The 25,723-nt window shown below is 44.4% G+C and overlaps 1 pseudogene; it reads left to right on the forward strand.

Annotated features, from left to right (window-relative positions):
* LOC132885549 (zinc finger protein 665-like) overlaps positions 1–25,723 on the forward strand; it is a 58,933-nt pseudogene that overhangs the window by 21,297 nt on the left and 11,913 nt on the right.

Consider the following 25,723-nt stretch of genomic DNA (forward strand, 5'->3'; position numbering starts at 1 on the left):
AAACTTCACATTTGCATACACAAAAACACTATTGTTCACAAACTGATAACATTATCACATATGCTCAGATCTACATTACCTTAAATTTTCTAGTCTGTCTAGAATATTGTGATGCATAATTATTGAAGGAATGGTCTTAAAAGCTGCGCTGAGGTCAAGTAATTCAAGCAGAAATTAACTCTAATATGTGGCCCATGATGGGGCACTGACTATTTTAACCTGCGCTGCTTTGTATTATGATAATCTAAATCTTGATTGAAACTTTTAACGACTCTCTTGTGAAAGTATGAGCATAACTGCTGAGCGACAACCTTTTTAGATATTTTATTTTTATATTGATCCCCATTTTCACCTCAAATTGGTCAAATGGCAGGTTCCACAGAAAGTGTTCTCATCAGATGAGTTTTCTTGAAAAGTTGACAAAAAATGTCTAGTCCTCTGTATTTAAAAAAAAAAAATCCATATGAACAGAAAATAAATTTATCTAGCAGCTAATGCATACTTGTTTATTTTTGTACTTTTTTTTTTTTTTTCAAAAAAAAGATTTCATTCCCAAAAATGTATCCTACATGGATGGAAAATAGTCCCACTAGCCCAATGCAATGCCTTATTCAAATTGCAAAAGGGCAATTTCATGTAAATGTCAACCTCACCATGCAAAAATAAAGCAACATGTAATACATCAAAACCACTCCCAGAGATATCACCCAGGCCTGTATTTTACAGATGTGAATAAGTTGAACCAATTTGTAACCAACCTAATATGTCACTGTCAGTCTTTCTTTCTTATAATGTAAACCCCAAGCTAAAATCAACTTTGATCATGTACAATTCTATATTATTGCCACAAGCTACAGAAATGTATGCTAAAATCCACAAAACAGCAAAACAATAGCCATCCTAAATATTATTTAAGAACTTTGATAGTTTTAGCTGATATTTAGAGAGTTTTTCAAAGGGTTATGGTGGTTAAATTGCTGATTTTCTAAACATATGCCATGTCTATTTCAGACGCGTCACATCCATAACGGAATTTCGTCACATCCATAACGCTGACTTTTCCTTCCGAAACTCTGCATGAAATACAAAATATTTTAAACAAAGATTTTTTAATATTCACCTTGGACCCCTCTATCAAATGGATCTCTCCATTTCGACATTAGGTTTACAATTTCACAGAGTTTCATAAAAATGTACAGTCACCCAAGAAAAGTGATACTTTTTCTGTCACATCCATAACGCATCTTTTATTGGCATTTTCTGGCATGCCCTAGATGTACTATGGGAATTGTTCTTGTTCTATCACTTCTCCAGTATGGTACAGCCTTAAAATATGCAACACCTGTTTAAATACTGGGAGACAATAAAACATGCACTGGGTCATTTGTTGCCATTTTGAGTTCAAGTGTCACGTCCATAACGCTGGAATTGCTCAAAAGTTTCATGGATTCTGTCCACCATGTTCGCGACTGACCCCAGAATGTCAGAACTGTGTGATTTGTTTCCTAAAACAATGTTGCAGTTACGCACCAGTTATTCTGTAGTTCATTTGGAAATATTTTTAATTATTGTAAACATCTTTTGCATTGCAATAGGCCGATTTGACAAGCTAACGTCATTTCTGTCCGCTGTGAAGGCCTAACTTTCGCCTTTCATTCTGAGGTGAATCTCTGTTTTATAGGCACCCGGAGGAATCAAAGACGCGTACTGCGAATGCACAAGCAGTCACTTACATCTGGCCCTTCGAGGCATGAACACAAGGACGGCCGGTTTTTCTGCCTAAAAATGTAAAATAATCCGTCCGTCATTGTAACGTTCGCAAGAAATAACATAAGCATTGTTCAGCTACAGTGGTGCTTGAAAGTTTGTGAACCCTTTAGAATTTTCTATATTTCTGCATAAATATGACCTAAAACATCATCAGATTTTTCACACAAGTCCTAAAAGTAGATAAAGAGAACCCAGTTAAACAAATGAGAAAAATATTATACTTGGTCATTTATTTATTGAGGAAAATGATCCAATATTACATATCTGTGAGTGGCAAAAGTATGTGAACCTCTAGAATTCACAGTTAATCTGAAGGTGAAATTAGAGTCAGGTGTTTTCAATCAATGGGACGACAATCAGGTGTGAATGGGCACCCTGTTTTATTTAAAGAACAGGGATCTATCAAAGTCTGATATGATACATTTCCACAAACATGACTTCGAACCAACGTAGAGTAGAGAAGAGTTGGAAAGACGACAGGATAAAGACAAGTCCATCTCGCTGGTATTTACATAATTACTGTCATACAATTAAAACGTGCCAGATCAGGCGGCTGGTGGGTTTTAAAAATAAATACGTGCATGTATTTTTGTGATAAATACATTATTATACTGAGCGCATTTTCCACATAATCCTCACTAAGGTTTCGGACAGCACTATAAAATGGCATCCACACTATTTTGTGCCCTATATAGTGAGTGATTTTCGGACACAGAAAACTTCCGGCTTGATTACGTCAGCATTCGAAGGAGGGCGCGCACATCTTTTGACAACGTTGGCAGATGTTGGTCACTTTGATTTCCGCTGTATGTTTTACTTCCGTCCTATGATGTCTCGCACAGGTCTCAGCAAATCTCGTTTACGGCCATTGCTTTGACATATGGACTGATATATTACAGAGCATATTTCAAACACTCATAACTTGCTATAGCAGCGACAAAATAGCTGTCAGAAGTGCATTACTATATTTAATAAAATGAGAGAAATAGAATTTTGATGATGATAAATTTGCCTTCAGTTCCCCTTTAAGAGTGAGAAGTGCCCAGCATTTGACCTTCCAGCTTTTTGACCATTATGAGTACACTATCCAGAGTGCTCCATTGTGCACTCCTTATTGCTATAATTGTCAGTGTGAACAAACTTATGCACTTAAAAAAAAAAAAAGGGCAAGTGTGGAAGAATGTGAACTGAGGCACTAATGCTTTTTCCTTTACATGCACAGCCTAGCCAGGGTGGTGTAGCGGTTAGCACTGTTGCCTCGTAGCCAGCAGGTTCTGGGTTTGGGCTCAGTGGCTGACTCTGCGGAGTTTGCATGTTCTCCTGGTGTCTACGTGGGTTTCCTCCAGGTGCTCCGGTTTCCCCCCACAGTCCAGAGACATGCGGTTAGGTTAACTGGCTACTCTAAATTGTCCGTGTGTGTGTGTGTGTGTGTTGAATGGTTGAGGGATGCAACCTGCGGAGGGTCCCATCGTCTCCACTCTCTGTTGCCATGGAACAAGAGCCTCCCAGGCCAAGTAGTGTGGATCAGCATTGTGAACTGATCACCACTCTAAACAAATTCTCAGCAAAAGGTTCCAAGGTCATGGACTCGGTGCCTTGATCTTAGAAAGGATATTCAACCTCAAGCTACACCACAGACAGATAGCCTAGCAAGCTGCTGCTTGCGGTGTCAAAGGGCAGCCATGGAAGAAAGCGCTATCTACTCTCTTCCAAATACATGAGCTCACATATGCATGATTGGGTAGCATCACAATTATTGATGGAGGACTGAAAATATGCTATCCCTCCCATACAAAGAGTACTGCAAGTTTTGCTCTCTAGGCCCCTGACCATGGATGGCTGTGGTGTCACTATAATACAAACTCATGAGGGTTTTTTTTTAAATCAATAGTTTGTTACTACTGTTTTATATTGGGCCTACCTGGAAATCTTCTTGCTCTTACACTTTTAAGGCTTTTTCCATCAAATTTAGCAGTTAATCTGGAGTTTTTGACTTGCTAGTAAAGCAGAATGTAATCCATGTGATTTGATTTTTTCCCCCTCCCTCCAAGGTGATGGATATGTTAATGGAGTGGGACTGGTTTTAACAAACCACGAAGATCTGACGACACTGTTATACACTTGTGTTCAAAATAATAGCAGTCCAACACGACTAACCAGATCAATCACTGTTTTTGGTGGAAATTATATTACTACATGGCAAATAATTTACCAGTAGGTGTAGTAGAGTCATAGAAAACCAACAGACCCAACATTCATGATATGCATGCTCCTGAGTCTGTGTAATCGAATCATTAAGTGAAAGGGACGTGTTCAAAATAATAGCAGTGTGGAGTTTAATTAGTGAGATCATTCATTCTGTGAAAAAACAGATGTCAGTCAGGTGGCACTAATTTAAGGATGAAGCCAGCACATGTTGTACATCCATTTCTCTCTGAAAACCTGAGAAACATGGGTCGTTCCAGACATTGTTCAGAAGAACAGCGTGCTTTGATTAAAACGTTGATTGGAGAGGTAAAACGTATACTGTAAAGAAGTGCAGAAAATGATGGGCTGCTCGGCTAAAATGATCTGCAGTGCTTTAAAATGGACAGCAAAGCCAGAGAGACATGGAAGAAAACAGAAGACTACCATTCGAATGGATCGAAGAATAGCCAGAATGGCAAAGACTCAGCCAATGATCAGCTCCAGGGTGATCAAAGACGGTCTGAAGTTACCTGTGAGTGCTGTGACAATTAGAAGACGCCTGTGTGAAGCTAATCTATCGGCAAGAAGCTCCCGCAAAGTTCCACTGTTTAAAAAAAAGACGTGCTGAAGAGGATACAGTTTGCCAAAGAACACATCGACTGGCCTAAAGAGAAATGGAAAAACATTTTGTGGACTGATGAAAGTAAAATTGTTCTTTTTGGGTCCAAGAGCCGCAGAGAGTTTTTCAGACGACCCCCAAACACTGAATTCAAGCCACAGTCCACTCTGAAGACAGTGAAGCATGGTGGTGCAAGCATCATGATATGGGGATGTTTCTCTTACTGTGGTGTCGGGCCCATTTATCGCATACCAGGGATCATGGATCAGTTTGCATATATCAAAATACTTGAAGAGGTCATGTTGCCTTATGCTGAAGAGGAAATGCCCTTGAAATGGGTGTTTCAACAAGACAACGACCCCAAACACACCAGTAAGCGAGCAGCATCAGGGTTCAAGACCAACAAAATGAAAGTTATGGAGTGGCCAGCCCAATCCCCGGACCTTAATCCGATAGAAAACTTGTGGGGTGACATCAAAAATGCTGTTTCTGAGGCAAAACCAAGAAATGCAGAGGGATTGTGGAATGTTGTCAAATCATCCTGGGCTGGAATAGGGCAATTCCATGTAAATGTCAACCTCACCATGCAAAAATAAAGCAACATGTAATACATCAAAACCACTCCCAGAGATATCACCCAGGCCTGTATTTTACAGATGTGAATAAGTTGAACCAATTTGTCACAAGAATTGTTCCCTTCGCCTTAATATGTCAGTCTTTCTTTCTTGTAATGTAAAACCCAAGCTAAAATCAACTTTGATCATGTACAATTCTATATTATTGCCACAAGCCACAGAAATGTATGCTAAAATCCACAAAACAGCAAAACAATAGCCATCCTAAATATTATTTAAGAACTTTGATAGTTTTAGCTGATATTTAGAGAGTTTTTCAAAGGGTTATGGTGGTTAAATTGCTGATTTTCTAAACATATGCCATGTCTATTTCAGACGCGTCACATCCGTAACGGAATTTCGTCACATCCATAACGCTGACTTTTCCTTCCAAAACTCTGCATGAAATACAAAATATTTTAAACAAAGATTTTTTAATATTCACCTTGGACCCCTCTATCAAATGGATCTCTCCATTTCGACATTAGGTTTTCAATTTCACAGAGTTTGATAAAAATGTACAGTCACCCAAGAAAAGTGATACTTTTTCTGTCACATCCATAACGCATCTTTTATTGGCGTTTTCTGGCATGCCCTAGATGTACTATGGGAATTGTTCTTGTTCTATCACTTCTCCAGTATGGTACAGCCTTAAAATATGCAACACCTGTTTAAATACTGGGAGACAATAAAACATGCACTGGGTCATTTGTTGCCATTTTGAGTTCAAGTGTCACGTCCATAACGCTGGAATTGCTCAATACCTGTTCACAGGTGCCAGAAGTTCTCAGAAACCGTGGTTCTACAACTAAATATTAGTTTAGTGATTCACAGGAATAATAAATCCTAAAGATTTTTTCAGTTTATACAGTAAATATTTGGAGTTTGTAATGAAAAATGCAGACACTGCTATTTTTTTGAACAGCCCAATGTTCATTTTTCTTCATTTTCTGTAAAGTAATTAAAATATTCATACATTTTTCTTCATGTTTTGATGTAGAATATAATGTGCAGTGTTCCCAATGCATGGAAATAAAAACTATTATAAGGATTTTGAGCTTTACTCACGTTTTTAAACACAGTGCTATTATTTTGAACACAACTGTACATTTATCTCCTCCCAGAACGCACTGCTTGGTGTTCAGACAGGAAAGCTATTGTGTAGTTCTGAATTTGTTTGTCAGAGTGAGCAAAATGATTTGATTGTTACAAATATCCATTTTCTGATCTTTTTCTTATCCAGGTTTGAGTGATTTTTCTACACACCTTAAACCTCCACAAGACACAATTAGGATGAAGTCAGAAGAGGCTGAACTTAAGAATCTGGAAGCCACAGCGAGCGCCACTATTCACCGGAGGTCATCTGGTACTTTCTGCACGGAGGCTTCTCATAGCCAAGTTAAAAAAGAAATTCACCAGTGCTCAGAATGTGGGAAGAGTTTCAGTCAAATGAGTAATCTCCAAAAACACCAGTGCGTTCAAACAGGAGAGAAGCCGTATCACTGCTCAGACTGTGGGAAAAGTTTTATTTGCCAGAGTACTCTCCAGCGACATCGGCGAATTCACACAGGAGTGAAGCCGTATCACTGCTCACAGTGTGGGAAGAGTTTCACACAAAGAAGCAATCTCCAACAGCACCTGCGCATTCACACTGGAGATAAACCATATTACTGCTCAGAGTGTGGGAAGACTTTTACACAAAGAAATACTCTCCAGCAACATCTCCGCATTCACACTGGAGATAAACCTTATTACTGCTCAGAGTGTGGGAAGACTTTTACACACAGCAGTAATCACCAGAAACACCTGCGCATTCACTCTGGAGATAAACCATATTACTGCTCAGACTGTGGGAAGAGTTTTACACAAAGGAATACTCTCCAGCAACATCTCCGCATTCACAATGGAGATAAACCTTATTACTGCTCAGAGTGTGGGAAGCTTTTTAATTGCCCGAGTAATCTCCAGCGACATCGGCGAATTCACACCGGAGAGAAGCCATATCCTTGCTCAGAGTGTGGGAAGAGTTTTTTGCACAAAAGCAATCTTCAACAACATCTGAGCATTCACACTGGAGATAAACCATATTACTGCTTAGAGTGTGGGAAGAGTTTTAATCGGCAGAATCTTCTCCAATTACATCGACGAATTCACACAGGGGAGAAGCCCTATCACTGCTCGGAGTGTGGAAAACATTTTACTTTCCAGAGTAATTTCCTCCAACACCAGTGCACTCGTACAGATATGAATGAGGACCGGTGACCGTTTTTTTAATGAAAAATTTGTCTCAAATGGGATTTTTCTAAAGAATGCATTTCATTCTACAGCTGATGGAGAGTTTTGTATTTTCCTTAGAATACTGGAGTAATTACTTTTGCAGCCACATTACTAATTATTCATCAATATGAAACTGCTCTTTATTTGGCAAGTATCATATATGTACAGTGAGAGTAAAAAGTATTTGATCCCTTGCTGATTTTGTTGGTTTGCCCACTAATAAAGACATGATCATTCTATACTTTTAATGGTAGATGTATTCTAACATGGAGAGACAGAATATCAAAACGAAAATCCAGAAAATAACTTTATATTTTAATTGATTTGTATTTCATTGAGGGAAATAAGTATTTGATCCCTCTAACCAAAAGCACTTAATACTTGGTGTCAAAGCCTTTGTTTGCAAGCACAGCAGACAGACGTTTGTTGTAGTTAGCCACAAGGTTAGCACACGTATCAGGGGGAATTTTGGCCCACTCTTCTTTGCAGATCCTTTCTAAATCATTAAGGTTGGTGGGCTGTCGCTTGGCAACTCGGACCTTCAGCTCCCTCCATAGATTTTCGATTGGATTGAGGTCCGGAGACTGGCTGGGCCACTCCATGACCTTAATGTGGTTGTTCTTGAGCCACTCCTTTGTTGCCTTTGCTGTATGCTTCAGGTCGTTGTCATGTTGGCAGACCCAACCACGGCCCATTTTCAACTTCCTGGCAGAGGGGAGGAGGTTGTCCCTCAGGACTGCACGGTACATGGCTCCATCCATCTTCCCACTGATGCAGTGAAGTAGCCCTGTGCCCTTGGCAGAGAAACACCCCCAAAACATAATGCTTCCACCTCCATGCTTGACGGTGGGCACAGTGTTCCTGGGGTCATAGGCAGCATTTTTCTTCCTCCACACATGACGAGTAGAGTTTAGGCCAAATAGTTCAATTTTGGTCTCGTCTGACCACAGAACCTTCTCCCAATCACTTTGTACATCTTTGAGGTGATCATTGGCATACTTTAGGCGGGCCTCCACATGTGCCTTCTTAAGCAGGGGTACCTTTCGGGCACTGCAGGATTTTAATCCATTGTGGCGCAAAGTGTTGCCAATTGTTTTCCTGGTGACTGTGGTCCCAGCTGCCTTGAGGTCATTCACTAACTCCCGCTGTGTGGTTGCAGGCTGATTTCTCACAGCTCTCATGATCATTGCCACCCCACGAGGTGAAATCTTCTGTGGAGCACCAGACCGAGGTCTATTGATGGTCATGTTATACTTCTTAAATGTTCTCACAATTGCACCAATGGTTGTTACTTTAATACCCAGCATCTTGCTAATGTTTTTGTAGCCCATTCCAGATTTGTGCAGGTCAACAATCCTGTCTCTGAGGTCCTGAGAGAGTTCTTTGGTCTTACCCATGTTGGAGAGTTTGGAATCTGTCTGATTCTGTGAACAGGTGTCTTTCATACAGGTGATTAGTTAGAACAGGTGTCTTCAATTCAGGTAACAAGTTGATTGGGAGTGTCTAACTGGTCTGTGAAAGCCAGAACCCCTAATGCATACTAGGGGATCAAATACTTATTTCCCTCAATGAAATACAAATCAATTAATATATATTCTTTAAAGTTATTTTCTGGATTTTCTTTTTGATATTCTGTCTCTCCATGTTAGAATACATTTACCAATAAAAGTATGGAATGATCATGTCTTTATTAGTGGGCAAACCAACAAAATCAGCAAGGGATCAAATACTTTTTACTCTCACTGTATTTGATAGCATTTAACTCATTACAGCAGGGGATGTTTGATTATATTAGTCTTAATGGATGCCTGGGTTTGGTATTTTATAATGTACTGTATCATGAAGATTATATTGAATCTAATTGTATTTTGTATAGCGCTTTTAACAATGAACATTGTCACAAGAAATATATAAATTTTAATTATACATTTATTGCTAAAAAGCAAGCCAGAGGTGACTCTTGTACAATTGTACACATGATGTCTGAAGGGGTTATACGATTCCCTTCTATAACTGTGCTCTATGGTCAAGAAGTGTAATTATGTAATGAGGAAATTTGTTATAGTTTGAACTTGAAGTGTATTTTATCAAACGTTCACTGATGGAGACTTGCGTGTAAAACTGTTCATGGTAATTTCAGTCCTAAAGCTATCCTGGCACCTGTAGTCCTGAACCATCATGGCAAAACTGTTCATATCAGTTGCAGTCCAAAGACATTTTCATGGTTTCTAAGTGCATCTTTAGGCTGTCCGTATGAGGCTGTCCTCAGCAACAGCAAAGTGATGAGAATTCCAACCAGAAGTAGGGCATCAGGATTGATCAGGCAGATCTGGAGACCAGAAGAGGTCAGGAATATTGATATCTCAGGAGAAGCATGTGTAGCTTGACAGAGAGCACGCAAGGGAAGGGCAGATTATTAGATACAGTTGAACTCAAAATTATTAGCCCCCCTTAAATTTTGGAACATTTTCCCAAATATCCTCCAAATGTTTAAAGCATTGATAAAAATTGATATACACAAACAATCACCAGTACTATTCAGATGTTTGTGGTGCATTTTGGAATATGAAATTAGTTTTAGGCTGTCTTTATATGAAATATGGTAAAAATGAGTTGGTCAAAAATATTAGCCCCCATGTGGATTCTTGCTTTTAAAACACAGTTAATTAACCAATCAGCTTTTAAACAACACCTGTGCAATCAATTGGCTTCCTAGCAACACCTGTAGTCAACTGGCTCCATTCAACAGTTTAAAAGGACTCCAAGGAACAGGGCATTTGAATGAATGAGGAGGATTACTATTTGTCACAATGCCGAAGACTAAAGAAATAAGTCTTGAACTCCGACAAAAGATTGTGGAGGCTCATGACAAGGGCCAAGGCTACATTGCCATTTCGAAGAGGTTTACAGTCTCCAGAACTGCAGTTCGGTGCATCATTGCCAAGTACAAGGAGACAAATTCGGTCAAGAACAAACCTGGTCGTGGACGCAAGTGTAAGATCTCAAGAACTCTGGAAAGAAAAATTGTCAGAGATGTCCGTAAAGAGCCCCGTACATCTGCAAAGGAAATTGTTGCTGACCTGGCCTCTTCTGGAGTTTGTGTGTCAAGGCACACTGTTGTGAGGGCTCTTCATCGGAATGGGCTTCGGGGCTATCGTCCCAGAAGAACCCCCTTACTAAAACATCGTCACATCAAAGCCCGACTAAAGTTTGCCCGTGAGTACTTGAAGAAGAAAGATGAGTTTTGGAAGTCTGTGCTTTGGTCAGATGAGATGAAATTGGAGCTGTTTGGGCATATGGACATTGCCTATGTATGGCGAAGAAAGGGAGAGGCCTTCAACCCTGTGAACACAGTTCCCACAGTTAAACATGGTGGTGGCAGCATCATGCTGTGGGGCTGTTTTGCAGCCTCAGGTACAGGCAGTCTGGTTCGGGTGCATGGCACCATGAAAAAGGAAGATTACCTAAAAATACTGAAGGAAAACATGCAGAAGTCTGCTCTCACTTTGCGCTTAGGTCGTCGTTGGGTCTTCCAGCAAGATAACGACCCAAAGCATACATCTAAAATAGTCCAGCAATACTTCAAGGATACCAAGACCAACGTCATACAGTGGCCTGCACAGAGCCCAGATCTCAATCCAATAGAAAACCTGTGGCAAGTGCTGAAAAAGAACGTCCATGCACGAAAACCATCCAATTTGGGCCAGTTGGAACAGTTTGCAATGGAGGAATGGGCCAAAATTCCTCAGGAGACCTGTGCCAACCTAGTGAAAAACTATTCCAAGAGGTTGTTGTCAGTTGTGGGTCAAAAAGGGTACACAATTGACTACTAATGGTCAGGGGGCTAATAATTTTGAACATCTCACTTTTGCTGTTTTTGGTTGAAACTCAGTGTGATAATAAGATATCGTAATGAAACTTGTTGGACAATGTCTTCAGAGTGCATTTATTTCAAGAATAAAAACATTTGTTGTCAATGGTCATTTTCATGGAGAAATCAAGAATTATGTTCAATTCCACAAGGGGGGCTAATAATTTTGAGTTCAACTGTATGTTCATTGTCAGGAAAGTGTACAGTACATCCTTGTACACTGGGGCAGTTGGGGCAATAGCATGTTCACCCCATATTGGGGAACCATCCAGATCTGCTCCTTTACCCAAGAAAAAACTATTAACAAAAGGCTCGACTAAACAAATGTTTTTAGCTGAGACTGCGCTCCAAACTCTAATTGGAAGGCTGTTCTATAACTGTGGGACTTTGTAAGAGAAGTGGTATCTCACGATTTGAGGTACCAACAAAGAACCTGCACAATTTGATTGAAGTAGGCATGGTGGGTCACAAAAGACCAGAAGCTCACTCAGGTACTGTGGCATGAGACCATTCAGTGCTTTATAGTTCAATAGTAGCATTTTAAAATCACTGTGAAATTGGATTGGGAGCCACTGCAGTGGAATAAGACAGGGGTGATGTGGTCATATATCTTTTGGTTCTAGTAAGGACTCCAGCTGCTACATTCTGGACTAACTGGACCTTGTTTATGCTCCTACTGGAACATCCAGACAGTAAAGCATTACAATAATCCAACCTAGAAGTATCAAAAGCATGACCTAGTTTTTCTGCATTGGTTAGTGACATTTCTTATTTTAGCAATATTTCTGAGATGTAAGAAGGCTATCCTTGTAATATAATCTCCCTCAGCGTCAAATGACCGAATCCCATTTCACCCCTTGGACCAACCCCTTGGCCCTTCCCCTCCATTTTGCACGTTCACGTGAAGGGGTAGGGGTATCCCAATCCCAGTTAACGCAGAGGGGTAGGGGAAGGGGTAGGGCTTCTGTACCCCTCCAAACGGAGATTTTCCTGGAGCTGACTCCGAACGAAGGGGTTTGAGTGATTTCCCACAATGCCATGCGGATTTCAGCGAGATTTCATGCGGATTTCAGAAAGATGGCGGTTCCCGCGGCGAAAGATTGTCATAAATGTATTTTCTCCATTATTTACGTGTTTTAAGTTGTTATCCAGAGGAAACACGCCGCTTGATTCGCTTTCGAGCTGAGAATGAGCAGCGATTTCTGAAATCCAAGCTGCTGCTAAAAAGCTTTGGGAGTGAGTATTGTTTTCGGTTGCTTGACTGCGTACGTTTTGTTCTGTTATTCTCACTTTTATTGTTTACATGAGTGTTCTGACACCTCATTCTGTCGGATGTGGTGCACGAAGCGCCAAAGATATCCCATTCAGTGGTGTTAGTTAACAAATCACACCCTGCCAGCAGAGATTTCTGGTTCTGGCTCTGACTGTAGCGGTTGGTCGCAGCCAATGACGCATTTGGTCGCGTTTTGCTAACGTAAACGCTGACGGAGGTACGCGATGACGTATGCGATCGTTGAAGGGCTATCCCAATACGTAGGGGTTGAATTTCAAGCCCTATCCCTTGTAGCTCAGTTTCAAGGGGAAGGGCCAAGGGGGAGGGGGAGGGGTAGAAATTGGGATTGGGCCAAAGTCTAGAGTCAATAACCACACCAAGGTATTTTACTGCTGCATGTGATGAAACAGAAAGGCCACCCAGTAATCAGAAAGCTTACTCCTGACTCCATGTGTTCCGAGTACAAGTACTTCTGTCTTGTCAGAATTAAGTAGAAAGAAGTTAATAAGCATCCAGTGTCTAATGTCCTTGACACATTCCTCAATTTTATTAAGCTGGTGTTTCTCATTTGGCTTTGCAGAAACATACAACTGTGTCAGCAGTAGGGTTGAAGTGGTATACCGGTTTCAGGGGTTACAAATTTGGTGGTTATCATACCATAGTGTGTGTGTGTGTGTGTGTGATTATATTTTTAAAAAAAAAGTTTTTAATGCAATCAAACGGAGAATCTCACCTGCATGTGTGCTGACCTAAGTGAGTGTGTGATGGTTAAAGGGACCAACAGGACCAGTCTGGCTGGTTTGTTGCATACCTACAGTAGATTGACAACTATTTTGATGATCATTTAGAGCACTTATGACAACACTTCTCCACTATTTTCAGAATTTATAATTTCTTTTGGTCAAATGGGGAACATACAGCTTTATTTCCTTTATTTTCAAAAGGAAGACTTTTTACACGTTTTCATTTTAAAAATTGTTTTAAGTTTCAATTATAATAAAGTGCTTGTTCAACCAAAAAAACCTTCGGTTTTCATGGCTTTGTCATTGTTGTAATAATAATAATTTATTATTATTATTATTATTATTATTATTAATAGAAATATCATGATACCCTGAAACTGTGATATTTTCAGAGATGGTTATCATACCATTGTAACCATAGTCATCAGCATACCAGGAGTAGCTAATCCCATGTTTACAAATAATTTAACCCATTTCTTAAACCATAAAGGTAACATATATGAATAAAAAGGCAGTGGGCCTAAAACAGAACCTTGTGGAACACCAAACTTTACCTCGGAATGCATAGAGAAGTCACCATTTACATCTACAAACTGATAACGAACAGTCAAATAAGACCTAAGCCAGGAGAGGGCCATTCCTTTAACTCCTATAACAGACTCTAGTCTCTCAAGGAGAATGGTGTGATCAGTGGTGTCAAAAGCTGCACTCCTCATCATCAGTTTTTCCCAAGTGGCCCACTCTTGGCCAGGGCACGACTGTTGGCATAATCTAATATCTAGCAGTCGATTAAACTCGTTAGAGTCCATCATAGTTCTCTTTGCTTGGGATTGGTCGATCCCTAGCAACATCTCAATATTGCTCCAGATCTTGTTAGGAGGTTGTTGGTTTTTTTTTTGTCAAACATCATCTTTTGCAAAGCACTGTTTTCCATACGGCATACATGGCCCATATATTTCAAATATTGGGCGTGGCAATAGTCCCTTATAGAGCATGAATTTGTAATTTTGCATAGATGCTCGTTTGAAATCTTGAAGGCCCAGTTGATATCTCCTTCTACTTGAGTTGCAGGATCTACGCCTTTCTTTCTCTGGATGCGAGAGGGAGCATTTTTTTCTAGCAAATCCACCTGTTACCCTCTTTCTCAGAAAGCCATTTCGGACGTTCTCAATTTTGTATAGGTCAGTTGCTGACAATTCATATGTTTTAAATTCCATATAGCAATCTCGATCTCACACATGCCGTTAGGATCTTCATACACGTACTCAGATATATTTCTTTATCAGTCAGACAGTGCTTTAATTCCTCCCACTTTTGGAAAGCAGATGCAATTCTTGAGTGCAAAGCTGCAGATGATTTTTCCGTGTTAGTAATTATATGACTCAGGTATCGAAACTCCCTGACATTCTTTATGCTGATGTTATTTACAGATAGTAGGGATTTCTGAGTCTTGATCGACTCATCGACATTGAATGAATGCCATGGACTCTGTTTTAGAATAAGACATCTGAAGTTCGAATCTTGATAATGTTCTGTCATATATAGCAAGGATCTGATTAAGCTCTTCGATATCTTTAAAAAAAATTACCACGTTGTGGCAGCGGGGGCGTGGTCAAGCATCGGTCTGTGACAGGAGGGCGGAGTCACTACACCTGTCGTTAATGTGTTTGTGTCTTCCCAGTGACCGCGCCCTATTTAAGGAGAGAGAGCGAGAGCAGAGGAGCTCTCTCCTCAACCAGATGACTGATGTGTGCGCGTGTGTCTGGGTGTGTGAGAGAGAGTGCGTATGGACCCTTTTCGCGTGACGTCACGACAAACGCGGCCGCCATTTTGGACATGTACTACCAGTAGTTTACCACCGCCAACATTGAGGAACGGCAGCAAAGAAAGTGTTGATTTTCAGCAAGACTTCCATCATGCCACTATATTGTTGTGCACCTGGATGTAGTAACCATCAACAAACAAGGCAAGGGTTATCATTTTATCGGATCCCGGTAGATGCTGACCGACAGAGAAGATGGATAGCGGCATACCAACGCTTGTGTAGTGACCACTTTGTTGGAGGTAAGACGAATAAAATTAGCCAGAAAAGGCATTACATTGCTGTTAACATTCCATTCTAGTTTACTGTAATTATGATCTGGCAGCTATTTACACCAGATCCAGCGTAAATAGCTGCCGGAGCCAACGTCCGAGGTTCCGGAGCGCGCTAGCTCGCGGCCAGCCGGAGCGCGCTCCGGCAAGCTCGGACGTTGGCTCCGGCAGCTATTTACACTGGATCCGGTGTAAATAGATGCCAGATCATAATTACTGTAAACTAGTAAATACAGTTTTCTGTATCTCGCTCCTTTTTCTTTTATGTTTGTCGCCTTCCTCGCATTCAAACCGATTCGAGCCGAAGTCCACTACATGTCCAAAATGGCGGTCGCGTTTACGAAGGTCACGTGACTGAAAAGGGTCTATAGGCTGAAAAGCTGAATAAAAGCCAGTTTTGTGAACTCAGTTCTGTCCTGCCGTCCTTCTGTGCTCCACCCACTTACACAAACTGTCACACATGTCATCCACATACAACAGCTCTGTCACTCTTATCTTGCCCGCTGCTGCCGCCCTCCTCCAATAGTCCCCTGGTGAAACTTCATTTGGTATTTGGAACTGTACCAGGATGCCAGTGTCCGGAAACTGCTTCAGTATTTGGTACTTTGTACAACGCATAACAAAGTCCATGTATATGTTAAATCGTGGGGCTTTCAAGAGTGCCTTGGCGGCATCCTACGACGGTTTCAAAGTATCCAACAGCACCTTTAATGCAAGCCTTTGTACTTGTGTAGAGGACTCTCAATATTGATACAAGTTTAGGGCAAAGCAGTCGAATTTCTCACAGACGGAAGAGTGCTTCACGAGGGATCCAGTCGTATGCTGCTTTAAGGTCGATAAAGCAGAGGAATAGTGGTTCCTTTTCCTTCTCGAGAATGTGCCTAGTGATGGAAATGGCATCACCCATTGATCTATTTTTCCTGAAGCCGAATTGTGTATCCATCAGAATAAACTCATACACTGTCCTTATCCTTTCCACGACAATGACTAACATGGTTTTCGACATCGTTGCAATTATCGATAAGCCACTGTAGTTTTCAGCGAGGCGTTTGGATCCCTTCTTATGTAGGCAAGTTATTGCTGAAATTAACCACGCACTTGGGACCTTAAGACATGTCCATACCAGACCTAAGAGGACCACTAAATAGTGAAGGAGCTGTGTGGATTGGGAGTACTTTAACTGCTCAGCATAGATGCCATTGGTACCGTGGCACTTCCCGTTGTTGAACTCCTTAAAACAATGCTCTAACTCAGAAACATCTGGAGGGCTCTCATCTACAGGTTCCAGGTCGTCTGGTGGTAGTATGTGTGGAAACTTTTCAGGGTGAACAAGCTCAGGTTGCTGCTGGAAATCTCATTGACCAAGGTGCTGGGAAAAATGCTTGTGTAATTTAGTAGGGTGGATGAACTGCAAATTCTTTCTCTCTTTAGAGCAATGTGCATTTTTCTTAACTGTTTAGAGAGCTCTTTCTTTTCAACAGGTTCATGCGCAGCTAGTCCTTTATCTACCAGACTCAGAAATTCTTTATTGACCCATGACTTAGTATCACATTCCTTTTGCCTTTCAGGGACAATTTCTTCAGATGCTTTAGTTATAGCATCCACAATCGTTTGATTGATGGCATCTACTTGTACAGATGTTGGTGGTTCTTCAAGTAGTTCGTCAAGCCGTTTACTGTATTGGGACTTTGTACTGTCAGAATCTCTAAGGAATCGCACATTTGGGACATGACGTGTCTCTTTCTCGTTGATCTTCTGGAAAATTTCAAGCCGTCTTCTCCGAGATGAAAACATGGCGTCCATTACAACTATTTTGTGGTCCGACTCAAATGGTTCACTCGCACCTGGGTATGAGCTGCAATTCCTTGTGACTCTTTTAACATACCACTCACCTACGATGTAATCTAAGCAGCGCTCGTACCCTTTAGGGGACTTGTATGTTGTAGGAGCAGGGGCGTGGCCAAGTGTCGGTCTGTGAATGGAGGGCGGAGTCAGGGAAGTTGAGAGGTCGTGTCACTACACCTGTTGTCAATTAACGTGTGTTTGTGTAGGCCTCAAAATACGTTTTTAAGAAAGACCCTTTTGAATTTAGACAAATGCCCAGGACACAGAAGAAACACAAACAGATTTAAAAAATACAACAATTTTATTAATGGAAATATAAATATAAATTGTCCTTTAAAATAGCCTAAGCTAGTAAGTACACAAAACAAAAAAAATAAACGTCAGTTCAATTGTGGTGCGCGTGGCACGCCTTAGAAGTCCGATCTGAGGTGCGTGGGGAAGCCAGCCTTATGATGTCAGTACTCCGACGCTCAGGTGGCAGGGGGATCCCCGATGACGTCAGTGACTCGTCTGGAACCGGCACAACCTCGGAAAGAGGAACGTCAGCGGGAAACCAGCGCACAGCAACAACACCAGGAAACAACAGTAGGGAAGGAGGAGTCTTACTTCCCTTTTTGTTGTTGCTAGCGAGCGTTGAATTTAAGGTATGCCGGTGTCAGGTCCTTGTGGTCTGGTCTCGAGTCTGGGAGCCAGCCGCCGCGTCGCACCTCGAGCAAAAAGCAGGGATCAGAGACGACACAAATGCAAACAGAGGAAGTGTAATAGTGCGCGCGTGCATGCACGGGAATTGCTCACGTTCCTTTGGGAAAATAGTGCAGGCGTTGTATAGAACTCGTCCGGGCCGCGATGCTTCAGTTCGTCCGCTCTCGTCCTGCCTCCCGGGTTCCCACCAGTGCCGGCTCGTCTGCTGCTGCGTCTGATCCCCACCGAATCTCCCGTAAGTCTGCAAGCATACCTATTTATACCCAACCCCTTCAACTTCCCGTAATCAGGATAGGATGAGTAATAATTGTCCAGGTGCAGGTCTAATGCAAAGCAATTTGGAGTCATTAATAAGCCGCCAATGAAGAGTCAGTGTGTGGGTGGCAGTCAATTAAAACACAGCACTTCAATACTCACAGCAATCCAATAAGTAAACACAACAATCCCATAATTTCCACAGCACAGCAACCAGTATAAATGAGCACAGCAACCGGAATGTAAACACAGCAAACACTAGATAAAACACAGCAAGCCATATCACTGCAAGCAAAAATATGAAACAAAATCCCCACACCTCCCAGCAGGCTGACATTTGTGTGTCTCCTTCAGTGACCGCACCTGATAAAATGAGGGCAAGAAGGGGAGGTCGATGCGGAGGGCTTGTTGACAGCCTGTGTGAGCATGAGAGTTTTTTGGAGCCCTATGCTGAAAAGCAGTAAAAATAAAACCGCTCTTCAACGCAAACAGCCACCTGCTGTGCTTCTGTGCTCCACCCACACCTGAATCTCGCTACAGTGGTACTGAAACCCAGGACAAGTGCAGAAGGGAATGGCCCCATGGAGTCCTCGCCACTCAAGGACCTCATCCATGCCCTCGGCACAGCCCAGCAGAACCAGCATCAAGTGCTGGTCGCCCTCCGGAAGGAGCAAGAACAACGGTTCGAAGCCTTGGTGCTGGCCCAACAGGAAGACTGCCAGGCATTCCAGCACCTGCTCGTGTTGGCGGAGCTCACGACCGTCACCGAAGCGGACCCTCCCCACCTCACCCTAACGAAGATGGGTCCGCACGATGACCCGAAAGCCTTCCTCGCACTCTTCGAGCAGGCAGCGGAGGCGTGGGGTTGGCTGGTGGACCAGCGTGCAGTGCACCTCCTCCCCCTGCTGATGGGCGAGGCGCAGCTGGCTGCGCTGCAGCTCCCTGCCGACAGCTGGCTCGTGTATGTAGACCTACAGAGAGCTATCCTCCAGCGTGTTGGCCGCTCCCCAGAGCAACAGCAGCAGCGCTTCCGCTCGCTGCGCTTGGAGGAGGTCGGCTGGCTGTTCGTGTTCGAGCAGCAACTCCGGGACGCCTGCCGGCGGTGGCTGATGGCAGATGACCAAGACGTCGAGGGAGTGATCGACCTGGTGATACTGGAGCAATTCGTCGCACAACTTCCGGAAGGAACGGCGGCGTGGGTCCAGTGTCATCGCCCGGCGTTGCTGGACCAGGCGATTGAACTGGCAGTGGTGGCAGTTCCGATGGCAGGAAGGTGTGCCCCCTCTTCTCTTCTCTCTCTCTCTCTCTCTCTCTCCCTCTGCTTCCCGTCCTCACCCCATTCCCCCACTGCGGGGGCCGGCTACCCCCCAGCCCACCCGACACACCCACAGTGTCATCCTGTTTCCCCCTTCCTTGTCTGTGTCTCCTCCCCCTCAGGTGAGTGATGTCCATAACACTGGTGCAGAGGGAGAGCCTGGGCTGGTGCTGCGGGGAGCTGGGACATCTCCAACATCAGTGCTCCGCAATCGAGGTGGGCGTGGTGGTCCGTGTCCCCCACGCGCCAGAAACCGCCCTTGATTGGGCCAGAGCGTATCGAATACTGGTAAGTGTCCAAGGGGATACGTATCAGGCTTTGGTGGATTCCGGCTGTAACCAGACCTCAATCCACCAAAGCCTAGTGTCAGGTGAGGCATTGGGGAGAGCACGAATGGTGAAGGTGTTGTGTGTGCACGGGGATGTTCACAACTAACCTTTAGTGTCTGTCCACATTCTATTTCGAGGGGAAAAACATAGTGTAAAGGCAGCGGTTAACTCTCGTCTCACCCACTCGCTAATTCTGGGGACTGATTGACAGGGGTTTAAGGAATTAATGATGCACATAGTGAAGAGTGGGTCCTGCTGTAATTCAGCTAGGGAAAGCCCCAGAGTAGCATTGGCGGGAGAAGCTGTTACAGAGCCGTCTACGTCAGCCCTGCATCAGGGCAATACGCGGAGTGAGGAGCGCCCTGCCCCTCCTCCCTCTCTTGGGGATTCCCTTGGGGATTTTCCATTAGAGCAGTTGCGAGACGGGACTCTGCGGCATGCATTTGACCAAGTGAGAGTAATTGATGATCAAATTCTCCAGCTAAATGCGACACCAGCCTTCCCCTACTTTGCTATTATTAAGGATAGGCTATACCGAGTGACGCAGGACACTCAAACTGGAGAAAAAATAACACCGCTGTTAATTCCAAAGAGCCGTCGGGAATTCATATTCCCGGAGGCTCACTTTAATCCCATGGCCAGACACTTTGGGCAGGATAAGACACTAGCCCGAATAATGGCCCGATTCTATTGGCCAGGGATTCGCGGGGATGTCCGTCGGTGGTGTGCGGCATGCCACGAATGCCAATTAGTAAATCCCGCGGCCATTCCAAAAGTGCCTTTGCGCCCTCTCCCTTTAATCGAGACCCCTTTTGAAAGAATTGGGATAGATCTCGTTGGGCCATTAGATCGGTCAGCATGGGGATATCGCTTTATTTTAGTTCTGGTGAACTATGCAACGCGATATCCGGAAGCAGTGCCCCTCCACAATATCTCAGCATGCAGTATAGCAGAAGCACTTTTCCGCTTTATCTCCCGGGTTGGTATTCCAAAAGAAATCCTGACAGACCAAGGCACTACATTCATGTCACGCACACTGTGTGAGCTGTATGGGTTACTAGGGATTAAGCCTATCCACACCAGCTTTTATCACCAACAAACGGATGGCTTAGTAGAACAGTTTAATCGAACCCTCAAAAATATAATTCATAAGTTCATAAGCGAAGATGCACGTAATTGGGATAAGTGGCTCGAGCCCGTTATTTGCAGTACGAGAGGTCCCGCAAGCCTCCACAGGGTTTTCACCGTTTGAATTGTTATATGGGCGTAAGCCACGTGGCATTTTGGACGTGTTCCGTGAAAATTGGGAGGAGGGACCTTCACCCAGTAAGAATGAAATCAGTACGTTCTTGATCTGTGCGCCAAACTCCACACACTCGCGCACCTAACCCAGGAGAATTTGCAGCAGGCGCAAGAACATCAAGTCCAACTGTACGACAGGGGCATGCGCCTTAGGGAGTTCATACCGGGAGACAAAGTACTCATATTGTTGCCCACATCGAGCTCCAAATTGGTCGCCAAGTGGCAAGGGCCCTTCGAGGTCACACGGCGAGTCGGGGACGTCGACTATGAGGTAAGGCGAACGGACAGGGGTGGGGCATTACAGATTTACCACCTCAATCTGTTAAAATGCTGGAATGAGGAGGTTCCCATGGCATTGGTGTCAGTAATTCCGGAGAAGGCGGAGCTGGGGCCGGAGGTTCAAAAAAGAAAATTGACATTGCCCACCACTCCGGTCCCCTGTGGAGACCACCTCTCCCCAACCCAGCTCACGGAGGTAGCCCAGTTGCAGAAAGAATTTTCCGACATGTTTTCGCCCCTGCCTGGCCGCACCCACCTCATAGAACACCACATTGAGATGTCCCCGGGGGTGGTAGTGCGCAGCCACCCTTACCGCCTTCCCGAACACAAAAAAAAGGTGGTTTGAGACGAACTTGAAGCCATGCTCGAAATGGGCATAATCAAGGAGTCCCACAGTGACTGAAGCAGCCCAGTGGTCCTGGTCCCAAAGACCGATGGGTCGGTCCGGTTCTGTGTGGACTATAGGAAAGTCAACGCAGTGTCTAAATTTGATGCGTACCCAATGCCTTGCATTGACAAGTTGCTTGATCAATTAGGTGCTGCTCACTTTTAATTGACACTGGATTTAACGAAGGGATATTGGCAGATCCCCTTGACTCCTCTGTCCCGAGAGAAAACGACCTTTTCCACACCGTTTGGCTTACACCAATTCGTCACACTTCCTTTTGTGCTGTTTGGGGCACCCGCTACATTCCAGCAGCTTATGGACAGGGTCCTCCGCCCCCATGCCACCTACGCAGTCGCGTATCTGGATGACATTGTCATCTACAGTAATGACTGGCCGCAGCACCTTGAACACCTTAGGGCTGTCCTAAGGTCACTGAGGTGGGTGGGTCTCACAGCCAACCCAAAGAAATGTGCAATTGGGAGGGTGGAAGTACAGTATCTGGGTTTCCACTTAGGCCATGGGCAGGTGCATCCCCAAATTAATAAGATGGCAGCGATTGCGGCCTGCCCGAGGCCCAAGACCAAAAAGGGGGTGAGACAGTTCCTGGGGCTGGCTGGCTACTATCGGAGGTTCATACCTAATTATTTGGACGTCACCAGCCTGCTGACAGATCTCACTAAAAAGGGAGCACCAGGTCCGGTCCAGTGGACGGAGCAATGCCAACAGGCTTTCTCTAGGGTAAAGGCTGCACTGTGTTGGGGGGGCCACTGTTACACTCCCCTGACTTTTCTCTCCCCTTTATTTTACAGACAGATGCGTCAGACAGAGGGCTGGGGGCCGTTCTGTCCCAGAAGGTGGAGGGGGAGGAGCGTCCCATGCTGTACATTAGCCGAAAGCTGTCGATGCGAGAGGGCAGGTACAGTACAATCGAAAAAGAGTGCCTAGCCATCAAGTGGGCGGTCCTTGCCTTCCGGTACTACTTGCTGGGGCACCCTTTCACCGTCTGTTTGGACCACGCGCCTCTCCAGTGGCTTCACCGCATGAAGGATGCTAACGTGTGGATCACCCATTGGTATCTTGCACTCCAGCCGTTTAAATTCGAGGCGGTCCACGGGCCGGGGGCGCAGATAGTGGTGGCGGACTTCCTCTCCCATCGGGGGGGGATCAGCTTCAGGCCGGATGGCTCCCCGACCTGAGTCGGGCGGTGGGGATATGTGGCAGCGGGGGCATGGCCAAGTGGTGGTCTGTGAATGGAGGGCGGAGTCAGGGAAGGTGAGTGGTCGTGTCACTAAATTTAAGTTTGCGGATGACACGACTGTGGTGGGTCTCATCAACAATGGCGATGAGACAATCTACAGGAGTGAGGTGAGCTGCTTGGCCATGTGGTGCAAGGACAACGATCTCCGTCTGAACATGGAGAAGATGAAGGAGATTGTTGTGGACTTCAGGAGAGAGCACACCCAGCATGCTCCACTATCTATTGACGGTGCTGCAGTGGAGAGGGTGAGCAGCACCAAGTTTCTGGGTGTGCACATCTCTGAAGACCTGTCCTGGAGCAACAACACCGCATCACTGGCCAAAAAAGCCCAACAGCGTCTGTACTTCCTCCGCAAACTGAGGAGAGCAAGAGCCCCGGCCCCCATCATGCACACTTTCTACAGAGGCACCATCGAGAGCATTCTGACCAGCTGCATCACCGTGTGGTACGGCGCCTGCACCGTGTCCTGCTGCAAGTCTCTGTAGCGCATCGTGAGCAGCCGAGAGGATCATTGGTGTCTCTCTCCCTTCTCTAATGGATATTTATAGTAGGTAGTAGTATAGTAGCAGTAGGTGCTGCAGATCAACAGGGAGACCTGAGACCCAGCTCAGGCACATTTTTCTCTGGCCTACTTCATGGTCAAAAAATGGGCTGCTCTATCACTGCTCCCACTGTAGTGAATCCTGTGATCTACTCCTCATTCAACAAGCAAAAATCAACACTGTTATGCATCTGACCCACGCCCATCTGCTAGGAGGCCGCCTGGGACCTCAGAACACCCTGGAGAAGATCCAGAACTGGTTCCACTGGCCTGGATTAGTCATGAAGGTCAAGATTTTCTGCCAGTGGTGGGCCCCAGAGTCCGAGAACCTTGCCCCAGAAGCTAGCCCCAACTCTCTTAATCCTTCTGCACATCTTTGAGCTCCCATTCAAGCGTGTGGGCACGGACCTGGTAGGGACACTCATGAAGTCTGCCTGTGGCCATGAGTAGCCTGCAAAATGCTACATCAAAAACCATCACCAAGGAGTTGTTGTTCATCTTCAGCCAGGTTGGTATCCCCAAGGACCTGCTCACTGACCAAGGCACTCTTTTCACATCAAAGCTGATGGTGGACTTATTCCAGCTGCTGCAGTTGAAACACCTCCAGACTTCTGTCTACCACCTCCTGACAGATGGACTCATTGAGACAGTCAACCAAATGCTCAAACAAATGCTCTGATGGGTAAGGAGGGCCAGAATTGGGATGTGCTCTTACTCTGTGTTTGCTGTTCAGGAGACTCCTCAAGCCTCTACTGGGCTCTAACTGGCCTGATGTCAGACCTCAATCCAGCAGCCACTGGTCCAGCACCATCATCATTCTTCCCAAACCCAGTGGAAGTCTTTGCATACATGATGACTTCAAGAAGCTGAACCAGGTATCTGAGTTTGACAGCTACCCCCTGCCATGAGTGGGTGACCTCATCAAGTGCCTGGGAAGAGCTTGGTTCATCTACATCCTGGACCTCACAAAAGGTTGCTGGCAAGTTGCCCTCACACCAGACGCCAAACCCAAAACTGCTTTCAGCACCAGGGTCCAGTGGTGGTAGTCCTGGCTTCTCCCCTTTGGGCTCCATATGTCATAGGAGTCCCTAACTACTCCTCTTTAGCCTCCCCCTCTCAGATTTAACCAGGAAGGGAGAGCCTGACAAAGTTTGCTGAAAGCTAAGCTTCCATTCCAGAATATCAAGACTACCCTCACCAGCTCCCCATTGCTCCAAAACCCTGACCTCCATCACCCATTCCTGGTCCACATAGACACCTTCAGGAAGGACCTGGGTTCAGTTCTATCAAAGGAGTTCAATGGAGAAGATTGTATGCGAGTAGAAAACTGACCTCCACTGAGCGGTACTATGCCGCTGTGGAGCAAGAAGTCGTGGCCATCAAGTGGGCCATCAAAACTCAGAAATATTATTATTATTATTATTACTTTCCTCCTTCTATTTTGTTATTTTACCTCAGGGACCGGGTCCAACCTGTGAACCTGAGGTTCCTTGAGGGGCTGGGGTTAAATGGAAGGCACTCTCCTCAGGATATGAGCTGATCCTAGTAAGACAATCTACTGGATTTCTTGAATGTCGTTTCTTCTGGGAATGTATTTATCCATACCCTTTTTCACAAGCCCTAGGGCTCTTATTACAACTGGCCAAGTCTCAGTTGCCATCTCCCACACCCAATTTATCTCTGTCTCCCAGGTCTTTATATTTTGACAGCTTTTCGGTGACTTTTTTTGATCTGATGGTACTGCCATATCAATTATTAAACATTTTCTTCTCTTTCTTGTTTTTGACGATGATATCAGGTCTATTTGCTTTGATTTAACGATCAGTGTGGATGGACATCCCGGAGGATGGTGACATCTTCCTTATCTGTGACAGGTTTTGGCTGATGTTCACATGGGCGTAGCGGACGCGGGGTACGCAGGGGACATGTCCCCCACACTTCCCGTATTTGTGCCGTCTATCCCCCGCACTTTTTACAGCCATTACAACCACTCATTTTTAATATGTGGAAACGCGTTTTTCCGAGCCGCCTCTAATCGCATCATGAGCAGGCGGAGCTAAA

Source organism: Neoarius graeffei, chromosome 4, assembly GCF_027579695.1.
Source record: "Neoarius graeffei isolate fNeoGra1 chromosome 4, fNeoGra1.pri, whole genome shotgun sequence".
In the NCBI taxonomy this organism is placed as follows: domain Eukaryota; kingdom Metazoa; phylum Chordata; class Actinopteri; order Siluriformes; family Ariidae; genus Neoarius; species Neoarius graeffei.